The sequence below is a fragment of the Chrysemys picta genome, chromosome 15 (genome assembly GCF_011386835.1).
Source record: "Chrysemys picta bellii isolate R12L10 chromosome 15, ASM1138683v2, whole genome shotgun sequence".
In the NCBI taxonomy this organism is placed as follows: domain Eukaryota; kingdom Metazoa; phylum Chordata; order Testudines; family Emydidae; genus Chrysemys; species Chrysemys picta.
In genome coordinates, this window is record NC_088805.1 from 21,859,317 (window position 1) to 21,877,503 (window position 18,187).

The following is an 18,187-nucleotide window of genomic DNA, read 5'->3' on the forward strand; positions in this document are numbered from 1 at the left end:
GCTTTAAGACTCGTCTTCGATGAATCAATGAACAGTCTCCACTCATCTGGATCGTGAACGATGTTGAGGGCTGCCATTACACCATCGATGTTGTTACAGGCTACAAGATCACCTTCCATGAAGAAGAATGGGACAAGATCCTTTTGACGGTCACGGAACATGGAAACCCTAACATCACCTGCCAGGAGATTTCACTGCTGTAGTCTGGAGCCCAACAGCTCTGCCTTACTCTTGGGTAGTTCCAAATCCCTGACAAGGTCATTCAGTTCACCTTGTGTTATGAGGTGTGGTTCAGAGGAGGAGGATGAGAGAAAATGTGGGTCCTGTGACATTGATGGTTCAGGACCAGAAGCTTCATCCTCTTCCTCTTCCTCGTCTGACTCAAGAGAGAATGATTCTGGTGCATCAGGAACCTGCAGTCCTTCTCCGTGGGGTACTGGGCATATAGCTGGTGGAATGTTTGGATAATGCACAGTCCACTTTTTCTTCTTTGACACACCTTTCCCAACTGGAGGCACCAGGCAGAAGTAACAATTGCTGGTATGATCTGTTGGCTCTCTCCAAATCATTGGCACTGCAAAAGGCATAGATTTCCTTTTCCTGTTCAACCACTGGCGAAGATTTGTTGCACAAAGTGTTGCAGCATATGTGTGGGGCCCACCTCTTGTCCTGATCTCCAATTTTGCAGCCAAAATAAAGGGGATAGGCTTTCTTAACCATAATGGTTATACTGCGCTTTTGTGATGCAAAAGTCACTTTACCACAAACATAGCAGAAGTTATCTGCATTGTTCACACAAGTACGAGGCATCTCTGCTCACTTTGGCTAAACAGAAATGTGTCCCTTTGCAAAATCAAACACTGACAAATAAGAGAGCATGACACTGTATGATTTCTAGAGCTGATATAGGGCAATTTGTTCAGCAGAGTGATGTAAGCTTCGTTATGATTGCATCCTCCATGACTTCTAGGAATAACATGATGCAATTCATATCATGTATGACGCAATACCAGCTTCAGATTGCATCATTCATTGTTTTGCCTAAAAAGCAAGTACTGTCCAAACCCAGTCATAGATTTATTCATAGATCGAGTCAAAGATGTATTCTAGTCATTTTTGGTTTAAATTGAGATCTCTTCCCTTTATAACTCACTTATCCTCCGCCATTCCCAAGTCAAGGGTCGTATATACTGACCCAATAGCATATCTTGAAAACTAGAGCCAATCAACAATTTTAAGCATCATTTCCGTTCTCAGTGACCCAGAATTAGTAACGTTTGACTACATTTATTTCAGAAGCATTTTGGCTGTGGAGCAGTGTAATCAGCAGCACACGTTAAAACTTCTCCTTATCTCTTTCCTAGGCAGGGTTATCACCCTGCGCTGCACCTGAACACACACGGAAATGTAATCTATTGTGCATTCTGTTCTCTTCAAGACAAAAATAATAAATGTGGGCCAAACCCTGCAGTCTGGCAAAATTGCCAGTTCCTTTAATGGGAGTTTTCCTTGAGTAGAGAAATAATCTTTTCTGTCTCATGCCTGTTGCCATGGTAACTGAGCACCTTGCAAAAATTACATAAACCTAGGAGAATATACTCATAGAGACTGGGTTTTTTCCCTTCCCTCTGTCTGTTCAGGAGCAGGTAGGATTTTACAGTACTTCACTGTTCTTCTCTTCCTCTTCTTTGTGAACGCTGGCAGGATAGTGGTTTTAAGCCCTGTATTTGCACCACTGTTTAGAGCAACTGCCATTCATAATGTATTTGCCCTTTTACTTTATTTATATCCAATGAATATGCTGTGACTATGTATGTAGTAGAGTTGGTTGGGGAGTGGGGTTTGTATGGAAAATTTTGACTTCTCAGTGAAAAATCGAAAGCTAAAATCTTTCTGCTGAAAATCAGAAATTTAGATCCTGAAATGCCAACTGCAGTGGCGCATGTCCCCATTCTCCTCCGTGGGCTGGACTCCTTGGCCAGACTACATCTCCCATGTTGCACCATGATCTTCCCCTCTTGATGAGCATTGCAGTGCCTCATGTATATGCCATGGGAGATACAGCCCAGCTGGGAAACATGTTCCATAGAGGAGAATGGGGGCATGAAGCACCTGAACTATAGTTCCCAAGAGGCACAGCAGTGGTATGTTTAAACCGAAAAATGTTGGTGTTTGCCTGAAATTTTTCATATTGGAGACAAAAATCCAAAAAGGTTTTGCTTTTTGTCACTCCATTTTTCTACAGAAATTTTTTGCTGAAAGCAGACACTTTCCAGAAAAAACAACAACCCTTATTCAATTGAAAATCCAATTATCCATTGAAAAACTATTTGACAGAAAATTTTCAATCCATTTTTGCCTATGGCCCTGGATTACATGCATGTGTGAGCACATACATAATGAAGTTATTAAAATTTTCATTTTTAGGAAATGAAAATGGAAGCTTTTTTTTTTTTTTTTTTTTTTAAACAGCCCCCCTCCGTGCTCTGTTCAAAAGAGAGATTGTGTTACTTGTGAAAGGGGCATGACACCTGTCAAAAGCAAAGTCATCCTACAGGCTGAGACAGGACAGTGCAATCTTCTCTACCCTTTGCCAGCAATGTGCCTCAACCACAGGATGGAGGGACAACCACAAGGATGAGAAAGGAGTTTAGTCCCGATGCCCATTCAATTGCTGAGTGTTTGCTAGATCTCTCAATGAGGAGCCAGTTATAGCTGTGGGTTATATGGCATGGCCATGCCGAGAGTGAGAATGGTATCAAATAAAATGGGAGGTAGCATGGCCTAGTGGACAGAGCACTGGATTGGGACTCAGAAGACCTGTGTTCTGTTCCTGGTTCTGCCATTGGCCTGCTCAGTGATTTTGGCCAAGTCACTTCCTCTCTCTGTGCCTCAATTTCCCTATCTGTAAAATACAGATAATACTGGCTTGCTTTGTAAAGCAGTTTGAAATCTGTAGATGAAAAGTACTGTATAAGAGCTAGGTATTGATCATTATTTTATTATAACAGTTCCAACGTCACTTTTCTGAATACACTGGAAATAATTAGGGACAAATAATTTAGATTGCAATGTCTTCTGAGTATTGTACTAGTGAAAATTAAACCAGCATTTCCTTCATGTGTTTGTCTTTCAACTGCATTTAACAGCTACTGTTAGATTTTAAAGTCTGACTCCTTGTTGCTGGAAGTCGTGGCTATTAGTTCATGCTGCAAGTAAGATCAAGTGGTTTCCAGTTCAGGGGTGGAATATTCACACCCCTGAGCGACATAAGTTTTGCTGACATAGCCAGTAGTTTAGACATAGCCGTAGAGTCTGTCCAAGCAGTAGTCTCTTTGTCTGAATTAAATTCTGACTGGTAGCTGGAAAGAAACTTTAAATCAGCTAAAAATGAATCACAGTTGATTTTAGAACGAGTATCCAATAATAGACCTGTGCAAAATACTAGGTTGGATGGATGAGCTTCATTTGCACAATGAATGGATCTCTTGATAGCTAATGCATGTAGCTATTATTGACAAATTCCAGTGCTGCTTATGTGTCATGCAAGCGAGTTGTCACTTGTTACTTTAATAGTTGTTCCTCTTATTTATACTTACATTTATATTGAAACAAGTCAATTAGCAATGAACCAAAAGTGCATCACCAGATATTTTCAGCTGTAGAACACGTAAAGCAGCATTTTTTAACTTGTCTATTTACAAGCATGGTGTGTTGAAGTGTCTTGTTGATGCGAATTTACAATTTTCAAAAGCCCACTTTATCTATCTATCTATCTATCTATCTATCTATCTATCTATCTATCTATCTATCTATCGAAGCACAAAAGATCTAAAAGTATATATGCTTCAGACTTTACCCCTTTGTCTTCTGAACTGCAGTTACAGTCAGAAAAGTAACTATACTAAAATGACATGTTCTTACTCAACAGAATAGCTCTTTGGGTGACTTTGCAGCACATCTGTTTACTCTGCTTTATAGACAAAATACATACCTTTTCCCCCTAAGGTTTTCAAAGAAGAGCCAACATAGGGCATGGGAGGATGAGCTGGATTCTCTTCCACTTTGTCCACCATTTACAGCATTGTCAGATATGTTCTGATTGCAGAATTTTCAGTACTAGAAAGTGTATCACTTGATTTTCTTATTCCATGTCACATTTGTAGGTGGACTAGAACACTCATAGTCTCTCTGTTGATGTAAGAACATAAGAATGTCCATATGAAGTCAGACCAATGGTCCATCTAGCCCAGTATCTTGTCTTCTGACAGTGACCGTCAGATACTTCAGAGGAAGTGAACAGAACAGGGCAATTATCGAGTGATCCATCTCCCGTTGTCCACACCCAGCTTCTGGCAGTCAGAGGTTTAGGAGCATGGGGTTGTGTCCTTGACCATCTTGGCTAATACCCATTGATAGACCTATACTCCATGAACTTAATCAAGTGTGGTTAAGATACTTGATATGTAGATATAGATACCAACACACATACATAAATATATATATTTTGAGTAGTCACTGAGTACCTCCTCCGACACTCAAAGTGGGCAGGCAAAAATAGTCACCCTACAGATTTTGTGTTTGTGTTGGGTGCGGGGGAGGAAAAGAAGAGGGGGTTTCTATCTACATTTCTAAACTCCTGGATGTGTTTTTCAGATTGCATAATTTTAAAGAAAAGATAGGAGCACCGTCAGTAATGTAAGCAGTGGCATGTATTTTTCTCATACTAAGTAATTTGGGGTGAGTAATTTTGCTTTGTTACAGTATCGGCAGATCAACAGGAGACTGTTTGTTAGTAAAAAATTTCAAATTAATTGAAGAGATTTAGGGTAAATTTTTTCAAAGTGTCTATGTGATTTGGGCACCTAAATCTCATTTTCAAAAGAGACATTGGCAACTCAGAGCCTAATTATCATTGAAAATCAATGGAATTTTGCCTCCGAAGTCATTTAGGGAATTTTGAAAATATTTAGGCACTTCAACAAGGAGATAGGTGCTTAACTGGATTTTCAAAGGCCTTAGGCACCTATCTCCCAATGATTACAATGGGACTTAGGTGCCTAACCTGCTTGGGTGTTTTTGAAAATCCCACTAGGTGCCTGTCTGAATCTTTTGGCATGAAAGTACCTGGGAAAATCTGGCTCTGTGGCACTTATATTATTGAAAAATTTATCCTTAATCTTTCATTGAACATCTACTATGCTTCTCAGTCTTATACACTAATCAATCTCCAAAACCCTCTATGGGCCTGACATGGAGTGTATTCCCCATGCTACTCCAGCCACTAAGGGGTTAACTGGGGAACTAGCTGTTGCCTTAGCTGAGGCTAATTGCTGGACTGGTAACAGCTGGGGGGATATAAAGACTGCAGATCAAAGCACTGCTATAGCGGCTAGAGAGAGGAGGGTTTCCTAAGAAAGGACTTCTTTAGCCACAGACTGGTAAGAAGATACTCAGGAACTGGACTTTTAGAGTGGGAGAATCAGCTTGTGAGTCTGGGAAAAGCCTACAGGAGAGATAAGAAAGGAAGCAGCAAAGGATTGGGAGGAACTGGTTTCAGCTGCTTCATACAGGATCCCTGGGCTAAAACCCAGAGGATTGGGTGGGCCTGGGATCCCCTGCCATCCCCAGCAGAGGGGTTGGTAAGAGGACTTTAGAGAAAAGGGGTCAAGACCCTGCATTAGCCTAGAACTGTTGACCCTTTGCTGGGCTTGTGAGACCCTGGTGCATCAGACCCTTTTTGTTTACCTGGAAGGAGAGAGGCAATGAATGACTGGCTGGAGGCATAACAAGAAACTACCAGACACAGAATTAAATGATTATTGGTAGGATGGGGAAAAACTGCATTGGCTAGTTGCAGTAAAAGGGGATAGCTGGGGAAAGCACCCCTGGAGGAGGGCTAGCTCGGCTGTGCTGTAAACTGGTATAACTCTATTGCGGCTAAAGCAGCTGTACCTGTTTTCACTGTGAGTAGAATTTAGCTCCTTATTCTTCTCCTGTCTAAGCTGTGTCCCTGTAGACACTTCCCCTACATTAATGAAAGGGTTTTTCTGTTGCTGTAATAAATCCAACCCCTCAAGAGGTAGTAGCTAAGTTGACAGAAGAATTCTTCCATCGACCTAGTAGTGCGTACACTGGGGCTTAGGTCAGCTTAACTATGCAACGTAGCTACGTCAACCTAAGTTTTAGGTGTAGACCAGGCCTAGGTATTTGTACTGCACTCACAACCCATAGCATTTGAGCATTTAACTGAGGTTGTACTTATTCTCTTACTGTAATATAGCAAAGCAAAAACTGCTGCACTGGGGGGGGGTGGGGGGTGGGGAGAGGGAATAGTGCTGAGTTAGGGCCTCCCCTCCCCAGCAAACCTCTGGACCCAGAACTGTGTAGGGGAGAGACACCCCCACACACTCTGGGGGCACCAGGACCTAGGTGGCAGTGACCTCCACTCTCACGTGACTTTGGGCTAAAACTGCAGAGAGCAGGTAGGTGCAGAAGCAGCTAAAGCAAAGACCTTTGACCATTTGGGGAACTTTTTACAGTTTTGACTGGACTTTCTGTGCCTTGTGCTGACTGGCTGTTTGCTCCAACTACTTCCTCCTTCCTCACAGCCTTTTCATTCTTCTCTTCCTCTGCCCTCTCTGTCCCTGTCACCCCTCTTCCTTTCCCATTCCAGTTAGCTGACCCCCTCCCACCATTAAACAGAAAAAACCTATGGAACTAACATGGCATTTGCACATTGTTAACTCTTCGTATGCATTCTACCCCTTCCCCTGACCAGTGTTTGTCTTGGGTGTTATAAGATGCATGGCAAAAATGCAGCTCTAGACGTTCAGGGCCAAGTTACTCTGTGTTCTTCAGTTTCCTCAATATTACAATTCTGCTAACTTCAAAGTGGTAATGCAAACAGATCATTAACTTCAACAATGTCCATGTATGCTCATCAGTACATTCATTAGTCTACTTACTATTATTTAACAGCACACTTCACTTAGACGAATTCACTAATGCATGTTTTGGCTCTCAATAACTAGAGTAGCTCTGCTTTGGAGTTACGTTGTTGAATGTTAGAGAAAGATGGGGGAGACAGGTGGAGAGAGCCTCAGGACAGATGAATGGACTCCGCATTAGACAGGAACAGGGAAAGGAAAAGATGATACAGAAAGTTTCCCTTCCTGCAGTGATCTTTTGCTGCTTGTTATGTGAGATTCGCTGTTTGTCTTCTCTTCTCCCTGTAACGATGAGGAGAGAGAGGAAATGTGTGTGTCCCTGTAGGGAAGGATAGATGAATGGTAGAATAAATAAATGTGGTAGAATAAACTGCTGTTCACAGCCCAGAAATGGAGTAGAAAGATATGCTGGGCATAGATCCCTGCACCTGCTCCTTATGGTACAACGTACTTAACATTCATGCTGTGAACAACAGACAATCTTTACGTCTCCTCCACTACAACAGTCCTAGCCCCTTTCTTTGAGATAGGACCAAATTCACATCTCCAACTTGACTTTATAATGGGCCAAATTTGAATGCTGACTAAACAGTACAACTAGGGTAACCAGAGGGCAAGTACGAAAAATCGGGATGGGGGGTAATAGGTGCCTATATAAGAAAAAGCCCCCAAAATCAGGACTGTCCCTATAAAATCAGGACATCTGGTCACCCTATGTACAACATCTGGATGCGAATTCCACCCCCCAATTTTGAGACCATTAGTATTGAACCCCGTAATGGATCCTGACCTAGGGATCATGTCTCTGTGTCAGCTCTGGGGTGGAGTTTTGTTTGTTTTTTCCCCACTTCTACTTTGCCTTTGCTTGAGGGGGACAGCATGGCCCAATGGATAGGGTCTGGGTCTGGGGGTCAGGATCGCTGAGGTCCATTTATTGTTCTAAAGCTTATTCACTGTACAATCTTCAATAAATAGTTTTGCCTCTGCACCTCACTTGCTTTTTTAATAAATGATGTTTACTGGCCTCATTACAGTGCTTGAGAGCTCTCGGGGGGGGGATGATATAAATGCTAAATAGCATTATAATTATTTTAACCAAACAAAAGTATTTGCTATTCTTCTGACATGCTGTCCTCAAACACATGGGCTTGCTCCACCCCCATTTGGGACATAAGGAAACTTTATGCACTGAACCTTATTAGGCATTAAATGAAGAGAAGCAGCATGAGATCCCAGGAAGAATCAGTTCTCTCTGTCTCTCTCTCTCAGAGAAGGGGGGAGGAAAGATCTCCTATTCATGTGCTAATATCCCTCACCATGACTGAACATCCTAAAAAACACATGAACCATGGTCAGGCTCTGGTTATGTTGGCCAAGTGCAGCATGTGGAGCCAATGGGAAGTAATCTTGCAGTGCAATGACACAGGCAGTTATAAGTCTAAAAAGTGACTAGGAGGGGAGGACACTGAACTGTTCTATTTTGTGAGTCACAATTCCACCAACTTGTGCTTTGACCTTCTGCAAAGTTGTATTGTTTTCTGTTTATCTTATACTTTGTCTCAGATAACCCAACTGGAGAGAACTGCAGAAGGGCATAGTTAATGATCAGTGGTAGAAATTTTGGCTTTGACAAATTGTGGGCTTCTTTTTTAGCTTTCTACTGAAAACAGCTGGCGAGTTCTTGTAAGCCACACTCTGTGTGCTGCAAGTCTTATGTTCTTCCTTTTCTTACATCTAGAACAGCCATACTGGGTCTGACCAGTGGTCTATCTAGCCAAATATCCTGTCTTCTGACAGTGGTCAAAGCCAGGTGCATCAGAGGGAATGAACAGAACAGGGAACAATAGAGTGATCCGTCCCCTGTCATCCACTCCCAGTTTCTGGAAAACAGAGGCTTGGGACACTAAGAGCATAGGTTGCATTCCTGACCATCCCTGCTAATAGCCATTGATGGACGTATGCTCCATGAAATTACCTAGTTCTTTTATGAACCATGTTATAGTTTTGGCCTTCACAGCATCCTCTGGCAATGAGTTCCACAGGTTGACTGTGCCCTGAACATTCTGAGGCATGGGGAAAAGATCAGAAAGTAGAAAAGTCAGAGAGACACCCCAGGAACAGTCTGATGCGGAACGAGAGAGAAACTTTTCAGTGAAGCAATTGTTCACTTATAGGTTTAACATTTCCTCTTAGTCAAGTCTCTTGTGAGAGTTAATAAGCAACTTTTTGCCTTGAGATTCAGGCAGCACTGGAGGCTGCTGCACAAGTCAATTCTGGCCAAACTACTAGGCGAGGGAATGATGTGGGATACACCGGTCGTGGGTCTAAATATAGGTAAGTTAAGCCCCTGGATGTACTGGCCTCAGGTAGGGATGTAAATAGCGGTTTAAAAAAAAAAAAGTAACCATGTAACCGATTAAAATTTTATCAGTTACACAATTAAACATTTAACTGGGGAACTACAAGTGTGGAGGGTGCTGCAGCACCCCCGCACCCAGGGATCCCCTCTGCAGCACCCTTGTGCCCTGGGGTCCCTCCTGCCTGCTGCCCCCCTGGGCCGCAGCACTCCTGGGCTCTGGCAGGCAGTGGGGTTTAATCGTTAACCAAAACCAATAAGACTGCTTATCGGTTAACCAGTTAAACTTTTGCATCCCTAACCTCAGGGACATTCCGAGTTTTAAGTGGGGGTTGCCTAGGTGGTGAGAGGTATTTCTTTCATCCTCCATGTTGCTGTTGCCGTAGTGGAAGATTGTTACAAATCTAGCCCATTTCTTGTGAATCTGATAAAGACATTCATGTTTTTGTCAATCAGCAGTTCCAATTACTTCCCTACCATTCTATAGGTCAGTCGGCTTAGTACTTGACAAAGATTTCTTCATTCTCCACTCTCGCTAGAGCTGACAAACTGGACAATACCCCGTCCCCTGCTGCACTCACCTACCCTCTAATACACCTCAGTTTGGTGAGGGCTACTGACTATGATGCATGGGAGGGGTAGAACCTCACTTAGATTCCAGGTTAAATGTACAAGGCTGACAACGAGAACAGTTTTAAAGCAAATCTGTTCAGAATGTCACTAAGATGAACATGGAACCCCATAATGCCTCTTGTACAGTGACACTTTACTGACTCAAACCACACTTTAAGAAATAGGATTCCTAAGCCTTATATATTTCTGAATGCATTAGAAATCAGAGTTGCAAATGATGCTATCTAACATAAGATGCATTTATAAATTAGCCTCCGGCATAACTGTTTAGTCCAAGGCTGCATGCTCATTTATGAATGGTCACCATCAAAAATATGTCTCCTCTTTTTAAAGGATTAAGCAATTTAAAAAAAAAAAGCCAAGCAAAAACTACAGCCTGTCCATGACCATGATTTGTAATATTTATTCCAAGGGAATCAAATTAAAATTGCTTTATTGATTTAGCTATTAGTCCCAGTAAAATTTAAGCCTGCAATACTGGTAGTTTAAGACTGGTACTGTATTTGCAAATCTGTTTTGAGCAGGAGGTGAGTTTTGTGTATGTCACTGAAATGAAGGGTTTCATGCAGCTGTCTTAATGTGAATGGCTCATGGAGATGAGAGGCGAGTCAATAAGATTTCAGAAATTATTCATATGCTGCGCACCCGGACAGTATTTGGAAATTAATGGAATTCTGGATTTCCTAGAAGAGAGTTGCTTCCATCTACAGTTTGGGCCTGATCTGATGGCCATTAAAGTCCTTCAGTTTAATTCAGTAGATGCTGGATCAGGCCCCTCATGCAAATCTCTGTTAAAAGGATCCGGTATTTAGTTCATGCTCGCTCGTTTAATTCATTATCACTTTTTTTCTTTTTCTCTTTATTTTTTAATCCTTTACTTTCCCACTTTGATTGCTATGCTTCTCTACGTTGGAGTAAAGCGTGTCTTGTTCGTTACAATATGCAGCCTGCTGTAACAATGGACAAAGTGCAAGAGTTGGAGTGGTCTAGGGCACAAGGCAGGCTCTAATCCCAGCACTGCCACTGACCTGCTACGTGATTCCTGTCCATTTACATTGGAATCTCTGTGGGGCTAGGAGTGTTTATTGTCTATTTGAACAATGCATAGCCCAGTGGGGCTGTGACAGCTGGGATTTGAGACAGTGTTGTAATACCACTACCTCTCTATTTTGATACAAGCCAATTTTTCTAATGCTACCGGAATATTATAAGACAGATCCTCAGATGGTATAACTTGTCATAGCCCCATTGAGGTCATAGAACTATGCCAATTTTCTCCAGCTGAGAATCTGGCCATATAAACCAGTAGAAAAGGACTAGAAAACTAAAGAAAACATATTTTCTCATGAGATTTCTGACATGGCTGGAAATAGAACAGCTTTTCTCTCACCGTTTTTGCATTTCCAGGTCTGGGCTGGCTGGGTACTGGAAATAATCGTGATTTAAACAACAACATTGGAATGTTCTGAAAAGCTGTGATTTAGGTATGGTTCCAGGTTTGAGAGAGAGGTAGGAATAGCAGTCTTTTTTCCCTAAGCCAGTTCATCCATTCTCATTCCTCTGTTCTTTTTAGGAATAGCCTTAGGTCCATTTATTTATTGCCTAGGTCAAAAAGCACAGAATGTTACCACTAGTCATGATACTAGGTGCAAAATTAATTAACTCATTAACCTTAATGAACTTGTTTTTAATTTTAAAGGGCAGATCACAAATATAATTGGTACCCTTAGTTTACCATCACTCTGTAGATAAGAATTCATTGGCTAGGCTTGCTATGTAAACAAAGTTCCCCTGGTTAGCACTAGAGGTTATGAGAGAGAATATAAAGGAAACCTTAGCAATTCTGGAGTGCTTAAAGAATGCTTTAAAATGCTTCAAAAATAATGTACGTGAAACTAGGTAGGTAGGTAAGTGTCTATTAATATGCATCTCACTTAGTGCTTGTAGACTTGGTTATTTTAAATTGGATTTTGCCATACTTGGTCCAGAGAGGGTTGTCTTGTTCATTGACTCCTTCGGTGTAGAACACCTCTTCTATTAATAACATCAATGAAGTATAGGAGTAGAGCTATAATTCTCTCATTACTACCATGATATTGCTGAATACTTGAGATGCTCTGCATCCTACCTGCAATCATTCAGGACAATCCTAGCAATGAGTCTGAGTGATCCTCTTCTATTATCTTTTTTTATGAGATTCAATTTGAAACCTTGAGCATCCATTTGCAAGAAATTTTGTACTGTGCACCTTTTTCACTGGCACCTCAGTAATTTGTAGAGTGAAGACCTCATCTTACTATGGAAAAGCCAAGAGTTTGACACCCTCCCCCCCATACATCCTTGGGGTGGCATAACATGTGAAATGATGTGAATGTTGCCTCAACTTGTGATTTCCTTGAGGTGTGTGGGTTTTTTTTGTTTTTTGTTTTTGTAATGATTGTGACAGTGAATTTCCCTTGAGTAACATTGAGTCTTGGTTAACGGGGATCATCTATGCAAATCCCAAACTTGATTTGACAAGGCAACAATTGTAAAGGGTCTACTACCTCCTAGACCAATGAAAAGTTACAGTTTGAGTGCCAGTTTTGTTTTCTACATTGGTGCCCAGTAATGCAGTTTGAGAGACCAATCGGCATTCCTTGAGCACTCAAAAATCCCATTGAATCAGAGCCATTTGGCTATTCCAGTGGTGTACAGAGGCCCTGGGAGGGGGTGAGAAGCAGAATGGCACCCAGGGTAACTCCCCCAGCACTGGGACAGCATAGGGCACCCTCCCCCTTGCAGGGCTTGGAATCCCTATACCAGGAGTGGGACAGGATTGGGATGGGGAGTGACTCTGAGTTACAGATCATTCCATAGGCAGCCCAGGGAGGCTACTGTAAGTTAGGGAAACCCCTATGGCTGCTTTAACTTACGCTATGGCTGAACTGGACACAGCAGCCCAGAATCTGGCTTAAAGCCTCCTATGTTTTGTCGCCTTGGGGCCCTTGGTGCTGCATGTCTTGAGAGGGCGCAGCGCAGAATCTGGCATGGGTTACACAAGGATTCTAGGGTCAAGCCACTGGTTTGTTAAGCGTCTGGGTGGGTATAGTCTCCTTAAAAATCATTTTGGGCTGAAATTCTGTGGTGTTCTGTCACAGTCCCTGGGGTCTTTCCACTCCCAGGCACTACTTTAACAACTTTCTCATTGTGACTAGGACAGGTAATGGGAGACTTTCCGTTCATACTTCCAATTAGTAATGTTTGCTCTCAGCAACTCCCTTTTAACCATTCTAATTATCCAGTTAAGATTCTATGCCATCTCATTGTCTAATTACTTTGTTAGACTTCAATGAACCTTGCATTGGACTATGCAAGATCCAGCTGGAAAAAGCTAGCCTCCAATGGGGTGCTGAGCAGCAAAGCACGCTTTCAGCCCTTAACAAACTCAAGATGCCTGTGCTTAAAAGTAACAAGGAGTCTGGTGGCACCTTAAAGACTAACAGATTTATTTGGGCATAAGCTTTCGTGGGTAAAAATTTCACTTCTTCGGATGCACGAAAGCTTATGCCCAAATAAATGTTAGTCTTTAAGGTGCCACCAGACTCCTTGTTGTTTTTGTAGATACAGACTAACACGGCTACCCCCTGATACTTGTGCTTAAAAGTGTGTGTGTATGTAAACTTGAGCCCTGAGTTTGAAGTAATTCATGGCCCAGGGCCTTTCTCAGGTTCTCTATGCAGGGATGAATTTTGCCTCCAGTAATTAGACCACATTGAATTAAATTACTAAAATTAGTACCAAGAGCTCTTTGGGACAGGCGCTGTCACTTACTATATGTTTGTACAGTACCTAGTACAATGGGGCAGTAATTGGGTTGAAGTCTCAAGGTTCTTTTGCAATATAAATGTTAAATAATAATCAGAAATGCGTGCGTTTGCGGTAGTAATCCCATATCAGTGCTGATTCAAGCATTCATAGATCATGCAGTTTATGCAACAAGATGTTTCTTGTAAGTAACAGCTCACTACTGCCAGTAAGGGGTTCACAGTCTGGAACTATCTAAGATAGAATGTGATATTGAGCACAGTCAGTGTGGAAACGTACCCGTTGCATTTTGACCTAACAATGGATTTGTCTCTCCGATGAGGCGACTGAGCGTAAAATAAATTGCAAACAAGCACACAATGGAATAATTTATATTGAGCAACTGAACAATATCCCCCTCTACCTGTCTCTGGGTTAATTACGTACTTATGCTGGTAGCTGGACCGGAAAGTGGCTTAATATGATGCTTTAAAGTATCCTCTGAACATACCTACTGTTGCCCTGATTTATCTGTATGTTAAGGATGACCTGAGGAGTGTTTAAAGCAATCAGCCATAAAGCGAACCAAGATGGAAACGACTCTGAAATATAGATCCTCCCATCTTGATTTACATAAGGGAATGGGTAGTCTCCCTTGGAAGGCAAAGTGAAGAAGTAGGGGTAGGATGTTCCTAGAGGCTGACTGACAAATCAGCACAGCTGGTATAACTGTTTAAAGCAAATGCAGGCTGCTTGTCAGTTCCTATCTGCCTGGCCTGGAGATGTGCCTTTTCTAGGCTCTTTGTCATGCTGCCTTACCCTTGAGAATGCAGACTGTTGTGAAATTGGGAAGCTTGTACAGCTTTTTGCTGTACTCCTTGTGACTGCACATGTGGAGTAATTCTACATTATCCATGCTCTACATGTGAGACTTGTTGCATGAAACGTCTATTTGAAATGTCAGATAATTTGCAAACATCCTGGTATATTAAGACACAGTTGATATATTTTAAATATATATCTAGGCAGTATATTGTACCATGCTGGTATGGAATCTAGAAGGAAAACAGAACACTTCTTTTTAGTGGAGGTCATACTAAGCACATAAAATTCCAAACTACACCAGAAAGATGTTCTTTATATATATTTAGTATTGGAGAGAACTGGCCTGGGACTCAGGAGACCTGGGTTCAGTTCCTGGCTCTGCTCTTGGTTTCCTGAGTGACCTTGACAAGTCACTTTGCCTCCATTTGCCTCAGTTTCCCCATCTGTAAAGGGGAGATTATGATCCTGACCGTTTTAGTAAATTGCTTTGAGATCTACAGATGTAGAGGGCTAGGTGGTATTATTGTTATATTACTGTGGTTAAGACAGTAGATTGGGACTTGGGAGATGTGAGTTAATTTCTTGGTTTTGCCACAGACTTGCTCTGTGACTTTGGTCAAGTCACTTATGGCCAGACTTCCAAAAGTGCTCTTTGTTGGGAACAGAGGGGGCTGCTGGGTGAGCAGCAATTCTGAAAACAACAATCTTTCTGTGCCCCAGTTCCCCATCTGTAAAAAGGGGATCATACTTCTCCTCGTGGTGTCTATTCAGACTATCAGCTCCTCATGGGAAGGACTGTATCTTACCATGTGGTGGTATAGCACAGGGAGGGTCTCATCTTAAAAAGTGCTTCAAGTTTTTACTGGAACTTTTTTTTTTCTTACTTATGGTTTATTTTATTTAGGATTTTTCTATAGTACTGGCAATGTGCTAGGTGTACAGATGGGAATGAGGACGACATTCCTGGCCCAAATTGCTTATGGTCTAAATAGGCAAAGTTTCTATGAGTGCTTAGGTTAGATTTGAACAGATTACCCAATATAAAAGTCATAACTAGACATGTGCTCAGCTTCCCAGGCTGCTAGTTTCAATCCATCAGTCCTAATTATACCATGCCCTATGCCTGCAAAGCATCACAGGACACTTTACAAAACAGTTTAAGGAAAAAGCGACAGCTAAAATATATGTCTGGGCCTGCTATTCTGACAATTTAAGAGTTCCTCGAATGAAGGGCATAATACCACAAAAGCCGTGGTCTTGCCCAAAACAGCCTCTGACATGAACCACAATATGCTGCCAAGATAATAAAGAAACCGTCCCTATGGTAACTGGGAGCAAGAAAGCATTCCAACTGCAAAATAATATGAAAGTCATTGTGCTGCTTAAAAAGGAACCAGTGAAGTTCCTTTATTACTAGTCATTTAGTGGGACACCTAGTCCTAGCTATAGATAGAAACAGAGTCTCAGAATTTGAGCTTTCATAAAAGACATGCAATGGATGGAGCTATCTAGGAAACTAGAAAACTTAGATTTTCAGTACTCTATCTTGAGTGATATGGACAAACCTCCAACAATTCCCTTATTAACATTAACATATATGCATGCTTGCTGGAGTTCCATGGAGTAACAGTAATGGAGTAATTCAGATGGCTTGTCTAAAGACTCATGAGCAAGTGTTCTATATTGTGTAGCCTTAAGAATTGTTTCTCTTTTTTTGTGGAAATCAAGGAGTCCAAAACAAAACTTACTGAAAAACCTACTGTGTATTTCCATGGTTATGTTTTGTATTTAGGTTTGGAAGATATTTTTATCAGTAAATGTCAGTAAACATTAATTTAACTGTGTGTATATATATACCCACACACACACACACACACAAATTTCATCGCTAATAAATGAAATTTACAGATAGGCAAAGTAAGAAAAATGCTGCTTTAGAACTTAGTTTGCTTTAAGGATATTTATTTGTATATTATGATATATAGTGATGATAATTTGTGTTGTAACGGTGATGAAGTTGTAACTTTTTGCAGCTCAGAATCTGTCATTAAATAATTGTCTGACCCTTCTAATTTTCCACAGGTGTGAACTTGTAAATAAAAGTTGTTTGTTTTTTGTAAATTGTCAATATCGGTCAAAATTATAAATGGCAAATTGTACCAAGCCTATTTATGTACCATGAAATGTATACTTTGTAGTTAGGGCTAGGCTGTGGTTGTGCATGTCTCTGAATGAGGGGTGGGAATGTGCCCTGTCCCAGGCGTGGGTCTAGAGAACATTGTGACTTAGAAGCACACCTCTGAGTCAATTGCCTTCATTCTTCCTCCTTTTTCAGGGGGTCAGAGGAAAAGGCGATGCTCACTCACTTGTGGCTCAACATTGCTAATTACAATGATTGTATTGTGATGTTTGGTGTTTACACCAAACCCCATCTCCTGGTGTCCTTTGATTTTATATGAGAATCTCAGCTTTAATTTTCTTAAAAAGTAAGGCTTTAGCCTTCAAGGTTGCAGAGAAAAGCTTTTAAACTTGAATCCTAAAGGCTCAAAAAGTAGAAGGTAAATAAAGACCCTAAAATGTATCATTTATATATTAAAATCAGGTGGTACTTTTTTAAAACCAGTCTCATGATTTTGGGAGCCTGACTCTCTCGCTTTTGACTGTTTGGGATTGTCTAATACCATATACCTTATGAGCCATAGAAGCTGGCATTCCTGAATAGTATTTATGACAAAAGTCCCATTTTCATTTAAGGAGTGAAAGGAAGGATAGTAATACCTCAATATCTTTTGGACAGGAGGCTTCAGGGAAGATACTCAGTCTGGAGAAATGGCCACCCAGGGTGGCATTTTTAGAGACTTGCAAGATAGTCTCAGATTGCATTTAGGAAAGCAAGGTTGAGCAAGAGAAAATGGACTGAGATTCTGAAGGGTTTGGAGATTCAGAAGAGCATCTTAAAGCTAAAGCACCTTTCCCCTCCCCCCCCCCCCCCCGGCAATCCATGTAACTGATCCAGCACTGGCGTTATGTGATTACTTCATCTGTTGCCAGACAGTATCCCAGCAGCAGCATTACCAGCTAAAGTCTCTTAATTGTGTGTGCACAGAGACTAGTAAAAGTGACATTAAAATCCTCTAAATGGAATTAAACAAATGAAAGAACAAGAATGTCTGCATCAACTAGCTGACAATGCTGGCTTGGAGACTGGCTATGTTCCTATGATGCTGAAAGGCTGCTGATCCTGCTACAGCAGAGATGCCTGATTCAAATATCCGATCAGTCCATTCCTGCTGGACTTCTAAGCTTTTTTTTTTTTAATGAGACTGTGAATGATTCCTACCCAAGGAAGAGGCAGAAAGTGCAGACTATAAGTGTAACAAATCCATGACCGTCTATGAACTTTGCCACCAGGGTTTTTGAGGTATTATGCCCTTCATTCAAGAAACTCTTAAATTGTCAGAATTCAAGATCCAGACATCTTTTAGCTGTCACCACTGAAACTGCATAGAGAAAGTGGGAATAGAACTCACGATTTTGTGCTCCAAAAGCACAGACCCCCCTCCCCCCGGCACTTAAGCTAAAGGAGAACGTCAGCACCCTGAAGCAGTTCTGATTCTAGCCACCAGAGGGCAGTGGT